This window comes from Giraffa tippelskirchi, chromosome 8 (assembly GCF_054371585.1).
Source record: "Giraffa tippelskirchi isolate mGirTip1 chromosome 8, T2T-mGirTip1v1.2.pri, whole genome shotgun sequence".
Classification (NCBI taxonomy): domain Eukaryota; kingdom Metazoa; phylum Chordata; class Mammalia; order Artiodactyla; family Giraffidae; genus Giraffa; species Giraffa tippelskirchi.
In genome coordinates this window covers 146,585,027-146,598,749 of record NC_137282.1, presented here as the reverse complement: position 1 = coordinate 146,598,749, position 13,723 = coordinate 146,585,027, and the positions used below count along the sequence as shown (strand labels likewise).

The window sequence follows — 13,723 nt, the reverse complement described above, 5'->3', positions numbered from 1 at the left end:
CATCACAAGACCCTCCATGTCCTCCTCTTCCCAGTCTTCTTTCCAACATCCACAACCTCCTCTACCCTGCCTATATCCAGTTCAGAAATCAGTTCTTCAAAGAAGCCTTCCTCAGCTTCCTGAACATAACCTCCAAGCTGAAGTCACTGTTCCCTCCCCTCAGGACATGTTCTAAGGCTAGATTATTGTTTTTGTCATACAATGTATGAAGTACAGTTAGCCTCTGTAAATATTCCCATTTATTTCATAATGTCCCTGGCACTCATTTTAATCCTCTGAAATCCCTCCAATTGCTTATTATCGTCCAATTCTATAGATGATGAAATCAAGGCTCAGAAAAACTGAAACGCCCAAGAACTGGAACTCAGTTCAAGTGTGTCAGACACCACAGAATGTTTTTGCCACTATTCTGTATTGCCTTATGTGTCTCTCCATTAAAAAAAAAAGCTAATTGGGTTTTCTTCTAATGTATAAAAGCAATAATATCCAATATTCGGTTCAGTTCAGTCGCTCAGTCGTGTCCAACTCTTTGCGACCCCATGAATCGCAGCACGCCAGGCCTCCCTGCCCATCACCAACTCCCGGAGTCTACCCAGACCCATGTCCATCGAGTCAGTGATGCCATCCAACCATCTCATCCTCTGTCATCACCTTCTCCTCCTGCCCCCAATCCTTCCCAACATCAGGGTCTTTTCCAATGAGTCAACTCTTCGCATGAGGTGGCCAAAGTATTGGCGTTTCAGCCTCAACATCAGTCCTTCCAATGAACACCCAGGACTGATCTCCTTTAGGATGGACTGATTGGATCTCCTTGCAGTCCAAGGGACTCTCAAGAGTCTTCTCCAACACCACAGTTCAAAATCATCAATTCTTCGGCGCTCAGCTTTCTTCACAGTCCAACTCTCACATCCATACATGACCACTGGAAAAACCATAGCCTTGACTAAACAGGCCTTTGTTGGCAAAGTAATGTCTCTGCTTTTCAATATGCTATCTAGGTTGGTCATAACTTTCCTTCCAAGGAGTAAGCGTCTTTTAATTTCATGGCTGCAATCACCATCAGCAGTGATTTTGGAGCCCAAAAAAATAAAGTCTGACACTGTTTCCCCATCTATTTCCCATGAAGTGATATTAGGGTACAGTTAAATATAATTGTATATCCTATGGATATATAATACCCATGTATTATTAGTATGAGGGCCATGGTCCAGTATTATCAGTTCTTGAAAGATGCATATTTTAAAAAGAAAATATAGTATTATATATGCATGGGGAAAGTCTGGATTTCTATGTCTATCAAAATGGCAACACATACAATATTGAGATTTCTGGGGGAAAATACAACAGACACTTTTCAGATATATAACTGCACTCACAAGGAAATAAAGGTAATCCTCTAAGGCTGAAAACAAACAGAAAGCTGGAAGTTGATGCTGAGACTGTAGTTGCCTGAGATATCTGTTGATTTCTAGAACACAGAGACAGGAGTCTAATGGCTACAATACGGAAGTTGGAGCCTTGGGTGTGTTCAAGATGAGGGGTTGGAACTAAGGTGCCTTGGAAAACCAGGAACCTTTAAGAGATGCATCCGTGTGGGTGAAAGGATAAACTGAGGAAAAAAAATGAAAATAAAACCCTGGCCACTGTGCTCTGTGAGAGGAAATAATCCTCCCCTGAGGACTGACAACTACAGGTTTGCTCCTCACAGGTCTGGGCTCCACTTTTCATTACAAGTTTGGTTCAATTAAAACCAAGGGGACAAGTTACCTTAAAGTAGTTCTGGGCTGGTAGTACCCACAGACACCTGGAAGCTGCTGCTGCTGCTAAGTTGCTTCAGTCGTGTCTGACTCTGTGCGACCCCATAGACGGCAGCCCACCAGGCTCCGCCGTCCCTGGGATTCTCCAGGCAAGAACACTGGAGTGGGTTGCCATTTCCTTCTCCAATGCATGAGAGTGAAAAGTGAGAGTGAAGTCGCTCAGTCGTGTCCAACTCTTAGCAACCCCATGGACTGCAGCCTACCAGGCTCCTCTGTCCATGGGATTTTCCAGGCAAGAGTACTCGAGTGGGGTGCCATTGCCTTCTCCGACATCTGGCAGAGGCGAGGACAAATCCTTTCTGGAAGAACTTACCTCAACCCTCAGAGAGAATTCAGATAAACATGAGCTTAGAGTTCCAAATTACAAAACACATAGACAACAGGAAGAAAAGCGACAGAAAAGAAAGACAAGATAATCCGGTTCCTGAGATTTTCAAATAATAAAATCCTGACCTACAAATATAAAATAAGACACTTAAAATGTTTAAGAAAAGCAAGATGCAAGATTACTACAAAAAAAAAAAAAAGACCCTGGCAGATTTGAAAAATCACCAAGCACAAGGGTAAAAGTAATTAAGATACTTTTGCTATCAAAAGCTCAACAGATGAGTTAGCGAGCAGATTAGACACTACTGAAGAATTCATGAACTCAGAAGGTCCTATTTAACATATGTATATCTATGGCTGATTATGTTGATGTTGGGCAGAAACCAACACAATTCTGTAAAGCAATTTTCCTTCAATTAAGAAAATAAACTTAAAAAAAAAAAAAGGTCTTATTTGAGCCAAGTCTTAAAGAGACGAGACAATGAAACATGTGGAGAGAAAGAAGAGTTCTAGGCAAAGGGGAACTGAAATGCAAAGGCTTTGAGGAGGGAATGTGCCTTGTATTCCAGAAACTGCAAGATGGTCAGCATGGCTAAAGGGAAAGGTCAACTGGAGGCTACACTGGTTCACAGGTCAACACAAGGATCTCTGGCTTTGCCTCTGAGACGGGAAGTGGTGCAGCATTAACTGTCGGCTGAGGCTTTCATGTCAAAGGGAGTGTAGCAGGCAGAGAGATAAGTGAGAAGCTCGTGCACTTATCTAGGTGGGGGGATGGCATCTTGCCCCAAGGTGGCAGCAGTGAGAGTCTGGGTCTCAAAATACCCGAATTATTTTGCAGGTAGAGACTGCAGGATTTGCTGTTGGATGTGGTGGAGGGCCTGAGATGAAGACACATGGTCAGGATGACTGAGCAGCTGAAGAATGGGGCTGGAATGACCTGAAATGGGGAGCAACTCAAGACAGTCAAGCGGAGCGCAGAACAGGGCACTGGGTAAACAGGTCTGGAGTTCAGAGGAGAGGGGAGCAGGAGGTATAAACGGGGAGCCACAGGGTTGGTTTAAAAGCCACAAGACTGGTTAACAGCACTGAGGGGGAGAAGTATAAACAGAAAGGAAAGAGAAGAGCGGGGAGAACTGCCTGAGTGGTAAACCTGAGCGCGGAGTGGAGGGACTGGCCCGTCTCCAAACGGGTCCATCAACGACTGCTCTCACCGAGTCAGATGGACCCGTGGGGAGGCCTTGATGTGCAAGGGTGAGAAACTTAAAATAACACCTTCTGATTCTGAGAGCACCACGTTTTGCTGTCAACAGGAGTGCAAATCATGTGGCAGCAGCTCCCCGGCTACTTCAGCTGGAGCAAACCGCACAGAGCTCTGGCCGGATGAAAGGGCAAACTGACAACATTGACCATTAAGTGGATTCCGATCGCTGCCAATTCTACCACTCCCAGATGAAATGATGTAAAACCCAGTTTCGTATCTCCTCCATTAACAAGATACCATTGGGGGAAAAATTAGAAATTTATTTTTAATATAGTTTAACAACATTGGAGGAGAGTAGGAGAGTCAGGCTTCGTGAGCTTGACATTCAGTTGTGCAAAACTATGCAATTCTACTTCAGAAACTTCTAAAAGGCATTTTGGTAAGCCAGGCTGCAGCAGTTCGGAGCTTGGTTGTGATCTTAGCTTGGAAGATTTCAAACATGAGGGCCTCTGCGGTTTTTACCCCGGAGGGAATGCTGACGATCCATAACTGTGTCTTTGCTTTCTGTATCCTCAGCCTAGCCCTAACCCTAGCCCTATCCCCTGGGCCTGCACACGCAGAGCACTCATCTTCCTGCTGCCCATTCTCTTTAGTATTTTATTTTGAAGCAAGAAACGGAAGCAACAAGAGATCAGCCGGTGAGTGTTGGCACACAGAACTGAGCACACAATTATGCCTGTCTCCTCTTTTAGCGGGGTGGCTTCCTTGTAGCTCAGTCGGTAAAGAATCTGCCTGCAATGCAGGAGACCTGGGTTCGATTCCTGGGTTGGGAAGATCCCCTGGAGAAGGAAATGGCAACCTACTCCAGTATTCTTGCCTGGAGAATCCCATGGACAGAGGAACCTGGAGGAGTATAGTCCATGGAGTCGCAAGAGTCGGACACGACTTAGTGAGTAAACCACCACCATCACCCCTTTTAGGGAGTCTTGGTCAGGTTCTCCCCTTCCTCTCCATTGATCCCCTCCCTGCAGGTCTGTATAAACCCAAGCTTCCAGGCAAAAGTGTTGGCTGTTATTACTTGATTAAACCTTAATTTTTTTTCTTTATGAGGATGTCACAGGAGATTCCTGGTGACCAAAGGCTATTTTAGGTATTTTTGACAGAAGGCTGTATGGGAGATAGCTGGAGGATAGGTATCTGTCTTGTAGTTCTCTAAGGATAGCTAGTTAACACACCCATTTTGTCCTCAAGGCAGCCTGAGACAAGCCAGATGCTATAGTACTCGACCAAGTCCCCAGGTGTTCCTTAGAGAAGGACCTTTCCACACTTGCTGTTTGAAGTGTTTGAGCTCTCTAAAGAGGCAGATCCTGGAGATAAGGGTCACCATTATACCAAAAGACCCAGCCCACACAGCAAATATATTCACATGAATCTTTCTAGGGGGAATTGGCTTCATTAAAAGGATTAGCTTCATTAACAGGGATTAATAGGACTTGGGAGTCTTGAAATCAGCTTCACTAATAACTGAGAAGAAAAAGGAAACTTTCTAGTTCTAAATTGCACACTGGATATATAACATCCATTTCCCCTCTTTTCTATGTTTCTACTGAAAAATGAAAATATAGGGGAAAAGCAGGCAGGAAATATGAACAGATGGGAGAAAAGAAACCATAAAACCATAACATTGGAAAAATAAGAATGAGAACTACTAATAGACCAGAAACTCCAAAGAATTCCTGGAAGATAGGAAGCAGGTGGCATGGAACCGAGGAGATAAAGCAAACAAATTCTCGAGACACTGGGGAAGCATAGGGCTTTTAGGGGGCACTGGAGGAGCCCCAAGCCCTGAGCGCATGAAAGTCAAGACAAGATGGGCCAATGTACAACCTTTGTGTGATGCACTGAAAGAAAGCCAGATCTCAAGCTTATGCCAGGAATCTTCTCTTTTAAGAAATAGAGATCTGGGACTCCCCTGGTGGTACAGTGGAGAAGAATCTGCCTGCCAATGCAGGAGACACAGGTTTGACCCCTGATCCAGGAGGATTCCATATGCTGAGGAGCAGCCGGGCCCGTGTGCCACAACTACTGAGCCCGCATGCTCCAACGACTAAAGCCCGTGCAGCTAGAGCCTGTGTCCACAAGAGAGCCACCACAATGAGAAGCATGTGCACTGCAACAAAGATCCAGTGGAGCCAAAAATAAATAAATATATAATTTTTTTTTAATCTCTAAAAAAAAAGAGGGAGATTGGTCCTTATAGGGTGTCAGTGGCAGCAGAGGGCCTATGAAAAAAGCAGAGCCAAGAGAATCTGAAGACTGTCTTGGAAGGAAACATATACCATTCCCAAGCCATGCACCTCAAGAGCAGAGCTCTCCTCCCCATAGCTACCTGGGGAGTCCCTACCCACCTACGCTGGAGGGAAATTTTCCCACTTTTAAAGTCATTGGCTTTCAATGCAAAAAAGTTTTCTAAGTAACTTTACATGTTCCTGTTTTCTAGCCTGGAAGTTCTCTTCTTTAAATTGTTTTAATATGTTGTGTTTGACTCAGACAAAAGTTCTGAAGTATCATCATCCTGTAGAGGCTTAAAAGCCTGACCAGGTCCATCATGCCTTGTCCATTTCTATGCTCCCATCGGGTGATCATCGAAGTGGTTATTTACTGACTATAACCCTTGCTTTTCACATCTGTGTTAGTTTCCTGGGGGTGTTGTTATAAAGCACAGCAAACTAGGTGGTTTAAAACAGGAGCAATTTATTCGTTCACAATTCTAGAGGCCAGATGTCTAAAATCAAGGTGTCATAGCCCCTCTGAGATTCTGGGGCAAATCCCTCTTTGCCTCTGTCACTGATATTCCCAGGCGTGCAACTACATCACTCCTGTCTGCGTCTGTTGTCAAATGATGCTCTCCCTGGCTGCCTCCGTGTCCAAATTTCTCTCTTCTAACAAGGACACGAGTCATACTGGATTAATGGTCTCATCTTAGCTCAAGTACATCTGTGAAAACTCTATTTCTAATAATGTCACATTCACAGGCATCAGGAGCTGGGACTTCCCCTTACCTTTTGGGGAGGACACAATGCAGCCAGCCATCCTTTCGTCCTTTCCGACAGAAGGGCTTTCTGCAATGTGCCCACTTTGTCCCATTACTGACCCCACAGAGTACCTACAACAGACAGCATTTTCTAAGTTTAAGGGTGGACAAAAAAAAAAAGCCAACCATTTTACAGGGAGAAGAAAGAATAACTCAGGTCTTCACACACTGGGGATTTTCTTTCATCTCTGCCCAAAGGAAACCAGTCAAGTTAGAACCAAGGTAGGTTGAATGGTAAAGGACTTCAGGGTGTCCCAATCCAGACCATGATACATTGTGCCCAGAAGTGACAGATGTTGCATGGTGATGGCTTATTATGGCTGCTGGTAGTTTTTGAAATGAAAAGCCAGAATGAACTATGAAAGATCAACTTCGTGATGAAACTGCTGTTCCTCTGCGGCTGCCATTTCTTCTGTGCTAACATTTCTGATAAAAGGGAAAAGTTTGATTTTTAAAATGATATATTACAAAAACACAGGAGAACTGCCTTTTATTAGTTGTCGTCTGTGTCCCCAAGCTCTGGTACCTTGCCCGGATGGAGGCAGAGTGAATGAAGTAACTCGTTTTTTAACTACGATGACCAAAACGTACACTAAAAACATTATGATCAAATCATACTAATGAATGGCTATTTTCTTTCCAGGCTCTCCTTCCATTTATTCAGTATGTATACATATACTTCACCAAAGCTATTCTCTTAGTGAAATATAGTTCTCATTTTCATTTCACATTCTGTCCCTCATTGCTACTTTCTTATTCATTATTCTTTTCTGTTATTTTGAAATATCCCATGGAGGTGATTATTATAACTCACTTCACCATTTCCTTGTGAAAGTGAAAGTGTTAGTTGCTCAGTCGTGTCCGATTCTTTGGGACCCCCATGGACTGTAGCCCACCAGGCTCCTCTGTCCATGGAATTCTTCAGGCAAGAATACTGGAGTGAGCAGCCATTTTCCTATTGCTAGATGATTGGTTGTTTCTGATATTTGGCCTTTATCAATAATCCTGCAGTGAAATGCTTCTACAGGCTCAAAAAGAAAACAAGCTCTAGCTTGTGTGCCTGAGGGAAATGAAAACAGCTCAAATGGGGCCTCATTTCAAAGACCTCAAAGACTTCAAAGATCTGGACAGCATTTTCCTGTGGGCTATTTGGGAACAGGCTGTGTCTATAGTTGGTCCTGTTTGCAGTTAGCTGGCTAACAAAAGTAGGCCAGTAAACTCGTGCTTTTCAGAGCCAGTGAACTCAAACAAGATAAGCTGTATTTTGCTGTTTGACTTAGCCCCTGGGAGCTGCTGGAGGTGTTCTCTTTGCCATATTATTCTTCTACCATCTGAGCATCCAAGCTTTATCAGTCACTACTGTGACAAAAGCTGTCTCTGCTGAGGCAGTCTTTATGCACAGGGGTGACTGCAGGCCATGGGCTACCATCTGAGCATCTTGCACTCAAGGAGTCAAAGTGACACTAGAGAGGAACATGGTGATTTCCTGGAAGTAACTGGGTAAAACAGCCAAGAGAACAATTCAAAGGACAGGTGGATAGTGAAAGGCTGTATGTGAGGAGAAAGAAAAGGTAAAGAGAAGTTATATTTACTTAGGTACTGTTTCCTAGAGTAAACCATCTTTTCTGAACTTCTGGAAATGGACACACTGTCTCAGGGTCTTCATATTATAAATAACACCAGACACTGGTATTCCTGGAGATACTATTCCTACATTAAGGGAAAATTTTTCAGAAGGTGAAACCTTGAGTGTACATCTTGGAGCTTTAAATAGTCTCCCTAATTATGGGAAGAGCTTAGCTTTCAGTTGGCTCAGCATTTTTGTCTCTCCCTAAATTTAATTCTTACTAATGGGGTCAACACTGCTTTCTAAATAAATGCTTTGCCCTGTGCTCTAAAAATTAAATCATCACCTTTAGAGAGCATGCACGAGGAAAGGCCAGGAAGAGTGCAGACACCATCTGCCACCCACGGTAGGGGAAAACCCAGTCAGTGCTCAGCGATGTTTAAATTCAGATACTAGATGTTTAGTGTGTCAATGACAGTGAATCTGCTTTATGCCAAATTCTAAAGACAGGTGATGATTACCAAACTTCTGAAACCGGCAAACTGTTCAATTCTGAGACTGTTCAAGCCCTCAATTCTATTAATATTTATCAATATGTCTATAATCAGCTGGTCTAAGAGTTCTTTAACAACAAAGATTTACTATATAGAACAGGGAACTATCTTCAATATCTTGTAACAAAGTATAGTGGAAAAAGAATTGGAAGAAAAGATTCAAATCACTTTGCTGTATACCTAAAACTAACACAATATTGTAAATCAACTATACTTTGCTTTTTTAAAAAAAAAAAAAGAGTTCTCCTTTAGAATTTAACTTTCTGGCATTAAGTAAATAATTATTCATTTATTCCCTATGAAAGAAAAGGAATAAAATAGAAAGAAGGTAGAATATTGTAGGTTAATAATCTATCCTATTAATAACAAGAAAGTTTTAAAAATGGTTTGTAATATTCATCATCACCATCACAATATAATAGCCATTGATAACAGTCCTTTTATTCACAAGGCAGTTTTACATACTATTTTCATATTATTTGAACATCCCATTAAGAATCTGAGAGAGGTAAGACAGATACGTGTCATCCACAGCTGGTATATAGAATATTCTGGTCGAATTAGCTGAAATTCTGTGGTTCACCAATCAGAAGTTAGTTTCCAGTTTCTCCAAAGCAAGTCTTTAAGTTTCAATGGGTAAGGAACACAAAGAATGAAAAAGAGTTAAGGTTGCTTTTTCCTGATCTTTTTCACTTTTAACACTGCCTTTGTCAAGACAGTTGATAAACTCTTCATGAGTCACACTCCTTCACCCTGGACCTGCCTGAGCCTGGAGAGTGGACTTAAAGATTAAGCAGCTCAGAAAGTACCTGTGAAAGAAGATTCAACCCACTGCTCTTGCATCTACAAAGGGCTCTCAAGGCCTCAGATCTTCACCAACAACCAAGGAAGTAAGGTGGTGGAGGAAGCCCAGACACGACTAGAGGCCACGCCAGGAAGGTAAAAATTTGGCAGTGTTTCAGTATGGTAATCTATGGTCTGAATTTCTCCACTGAAAGAGGATAAAGTAAAATTAGTCCTAGAAAAAACTTGTGCCAATCTACACAGAGGATTACCCAGGAATTTACTAGCAACAGAGATAATGCCTTACAATTACAGTATAAAATGATTTCCTATTAGGCGATCAAGCAGAATTAAGGGAAACATGATCCAGCATTGGTTTTTAAACACAGGACGGGCATTCGTGTGGAATGATGAGTGAACAGATTCTGTGATGCTCCAAAGGGTAGACCAGGCAATAAATAGGGAAAACAAGCCAAAAAAAAAAAAAAAACCAGAAAAGAAAAGTCAAATCACTCTTTTAACAAAGTTCTAAGAATCAGATTATTAAGGAGACAGTGAAGAGAATAACACAAGATGTTTCCTCATCATTAGACACATCAAATTAGTGAAAGAAATATCAGCACAAGGGTTAATACAACCAGGCTGGTGAAGATCAGCAGAGTTCTTTGAAGCAACAGCATCTCTGTATAAAGCAGACAAATACACAGATAGAGCACTAATTAGAGAGATCCCATTCCTAGGCATGGCCAGAGCATTAAAATATGCAAAAAGACTCAAAATGTGAAGAGAATCTGTTAAAATACAATAAGAAAACTCTACTGGGAGAGATAACAGGAGATACAAATACTAGGGGAGGGAAACCTTGTATAACTCGGAAAGACAACAGACATCAAAGATAACAATACTGTTAACAAAGAAACAAAAAATGAACTAAAACTCAATAGATGGCTTTAAAATACTTAACAAAATTCATTTGCAAAAAAACAAACAAGCAAAAGAATATTTGGGGAATAAAAGAAGAGGCAATGGCAGATTCTAAAACTCATTATAAATAAAAAATCATCTATTAAAATACATACGCTAAAATGACTTTTTATTAGGGCTTGCTCTATAATGGGGCTTCCCTTCCAGTGGTAAAGAATATTCCTGCCAATGCAGGAGACACAAGAGACTTGGGTTCAATCCTTGGTCAGGAAGATACCCTGGAGAAGGAAATGGCAACCCACTCCAATATTCTTGCCTGGGAAATCCCAGGGACAGAGAAGCCTGGCGGGCTACAGTCCATGGGGTCACAACAAGTCAGACACGACTAAGCATGCATGCACTACTCACTACTGCTCTATAACAAACCAGGAGTAACAAAACAGTGGGATGGGAATTACTATTTAAGAAGTGCCATTATGATAATGAATATATGTTTCCAACAAGGAGGAAAATTTACTTGAATGTTCAAAAGACAAACAAAAAACTTAATGGGAATAGTTTTTAAAAAGAAAGAGAAGGAAGGAAAAATACAATATTAGTTTCAAACACAGGGGCAAAATTAATTTAGATCAATTAAGGAATTAGACATTATCAAAGACTAATGCAGCAGGAAAGCAGCTGAACATCTATTGACATTATGAAATATTATGCAGAGCCTCACAAACACCACTGCAGCCTAGAAGGACTAATGCATCCTAGGAATAGGGGCTAGAAGAAACCAGAGGCATGCCATGACAAGACTGAAAGCAAACAGAGGAAGGATGGCCAAGATGTACCTCTCTGTGGGGACTTTCCTTTAACAACCTGGTACAATACCAACTTATAAGTTCCATTTCCAGGCTAAATGGACCATACACACACGTAACAACAACAAAACTTTTTATTAACACAAACCTAAGTGCCGAGGCAGAAGCAAAGCAAAAATCTGTTTAGAGGGACAGTGCTGGACATGAAGCACACAGAACTCCACCAGAAAATCCATTCCCACTGAAAATGAACCACCGTAATAACAAGAGTAATACACCTTAGGGAACAAACCAGCACAAAGGAGAGGTGGCAGATGTTAACAGATGAGACCAAGAAACGGAAGTAAAAGTGTACCTAAGAGACACTACAGAATAAGTATGTTTGAAGTGGTGACGCAGATTAAAGTGAAAAGAGGAGACAACAATTCAAAGACAGAGTTTAAAAGATGCAATCAGAACTTGTATAATTAGAAATAAAGTCACTGGAGTTTAAAACTCAATGAAATGAAATGGAAGCTGTAACTGAATAACCTGAAATGCAACTCAAAGAAATAAGCTGAAAATGCAAAGGGCAGAATAAAGTCCTGAAGTAAAAAAAAAAAAAAAAAGTCCCAATATACATTTTCTGATGACTCCAAAAGGAAGGAAAAAAAAGAACTGGGAGGATTAAATAGCTATACTCCAAAACAAAATAAAAATTTTTTAAAAAGAATTGGGAAGAAACAAAATGTAAAGAGAAAACAGCCAAGAAGTTTCTGGAATCAATGAAAGACAGAAGTCTTCATATCCTGGAAGTACAAGAAGTTTTGAGCAGGTTGAAAATAATTCTATTTCTAGTCTCCCTGCAATGAAACTGCAGAACTATAAAGACAGAGATTAAATCTTGTGAAACCATCCCCATCCCCAGAATTTGTCATTATTCCAAACTGAAACTTTGTACCCATTAAATCATAACATTACCCACTCCTGGCAGTTTCCAGTAATCACTATTCTACTTCCTATTTCTATGAATTTCAGTCTTCTAGATATTTCAAATAAGTGGCTGCTGCTGCTAAGTCGCTTCAGTCGTGACCCCATAGACGGCAGCCCACCAGGCTCTGCCGTCCCTGGCATTCTCCAGGCAAGAATACTGGAGTGGGTCGCCATTTGCTTCTCCAGTGCATGAAAGGGAAAAGTGAAAGTGAAGTTGCTCAGTCGTATTCGACTCTTAGCAACCCCATGGACTGCAGCCTACCAGGCTCCTCTGTCCATGGGATTTTCCAGGCAAGAGTACTGGAGTGGGGTGCCATTGCCTTCTCGGAATCATACAATATTGTCCTTTTGTATTTGGTTTACGCCACTTAGCATATCTTCAAGATTCATCCATGTTGCAGCACATGTTACAATTTCCTTCCTTTTCCAGACTGAATACTATTCCATTGTATGTAAGGATCACATTTTGATTATCCATTTATCCACTGATGGACATGACATTGAAGATTCTGAAGCAGAAGTGTGACATGTTCATATATCTGCTTTAGAGTAACCTAGGAGGGGACTGAAGGATGGTATTTGTGAACCAAGAGACTTTGTTTCAAGAAAGTGAGAATAGTAAGAGGTCTAGTAAAATGAGATTAGAAAAAGTCTCTCCAGATTTGGAAGGAGCAGTTGCTGCACAGGAGTAGTTAGGAAATTCTGATATAAACGAGTGAAGACTGGTTAGCTAGCAGCATACTCCTAAATATGTACGTGTTGGGAAAGAAGTCTTTCCCAAAGGATAATAAAATGTTGAGCATTTGGCACCTAGAATTTGGATGTCTTGTAGTTTTAAGATAAAGAGGCTGAAGGCACTGAATTAACAAAATATTTCCACCTCCTGATAAGTAGAAATACAGTGAGAGAGACAGTAAAGACAGCAGTTTTATTGAAGATAAGTCATCTTAAGAGGCACTTTTTGAAGACATTTTCAAGAAAGAAAACTATGTTACATTGACCAGAAGACATTCTATTCTTTATTTTAATGAGGGGGATAGAAAATAAGCAGTAAAGTATGCTGATAATCACAACCTTAGAATAACAGGATCTTTATCCTAGAGAGGAGTAATCCATACTTCCCCATCACATGAAAAAACACACCACACACACTAACATTTAAAATTTGTAGGTGAGGACTTCCCTGGTGGTGCAGTGGTTGCGACTCTGAATGCAGGAGGGCCTGGGTTCTATCCCTGGTCAGGGTATTAGATCCTACATGCCACAACTGGGAGCTCACATGTTGCAACTAAGACTCGGTGCAGCCAAATAAATATTTTAAAAAATAAAATTTGTAGGTGGCAAGATTAATTTACCCTCTATACTTAATAATTTTTTAAATTATAGCACAGAACAAAACTAACTTTGAAAATTTATTTTGAGATTGGAATTATCCTGTCTCTAGTTACATTGCTTAAATTAAACAGATGTTTCCTAGAATCCCTTGCTTTTATGAACTTAAGGAAAAGAATGCACAGCAGGCTAGGCATAATACCACTTTCCAACAGGTAACATATTCTACCAATGTTATTTGGAAGGGATTACAGTCCAACACCATATCTTTATCTATTTGTGTGTCATTTAAGACTTATTTTGAAACAACCACCTATGGTTAAAAGACTCTGCCAAATGATGCAAA

The 13,723-nt window shown here is 41.1% G+C and overlaps 1 protein-coding gene across 5 annotated transcripts in view; it reads right to left on the bottom strand.

Annotated features, from left to right (window-relative positions):
* KIAA0319 (KIAA0319 ortholog) overlaps positions 1-13,723 on the bottom strand; it is a 68,125-nt gene that overhangs the window by 52,051 nt on the left and 2,351 nt on the right. The gene's annotated exons all lie outside the window — the stretch shown is intronic.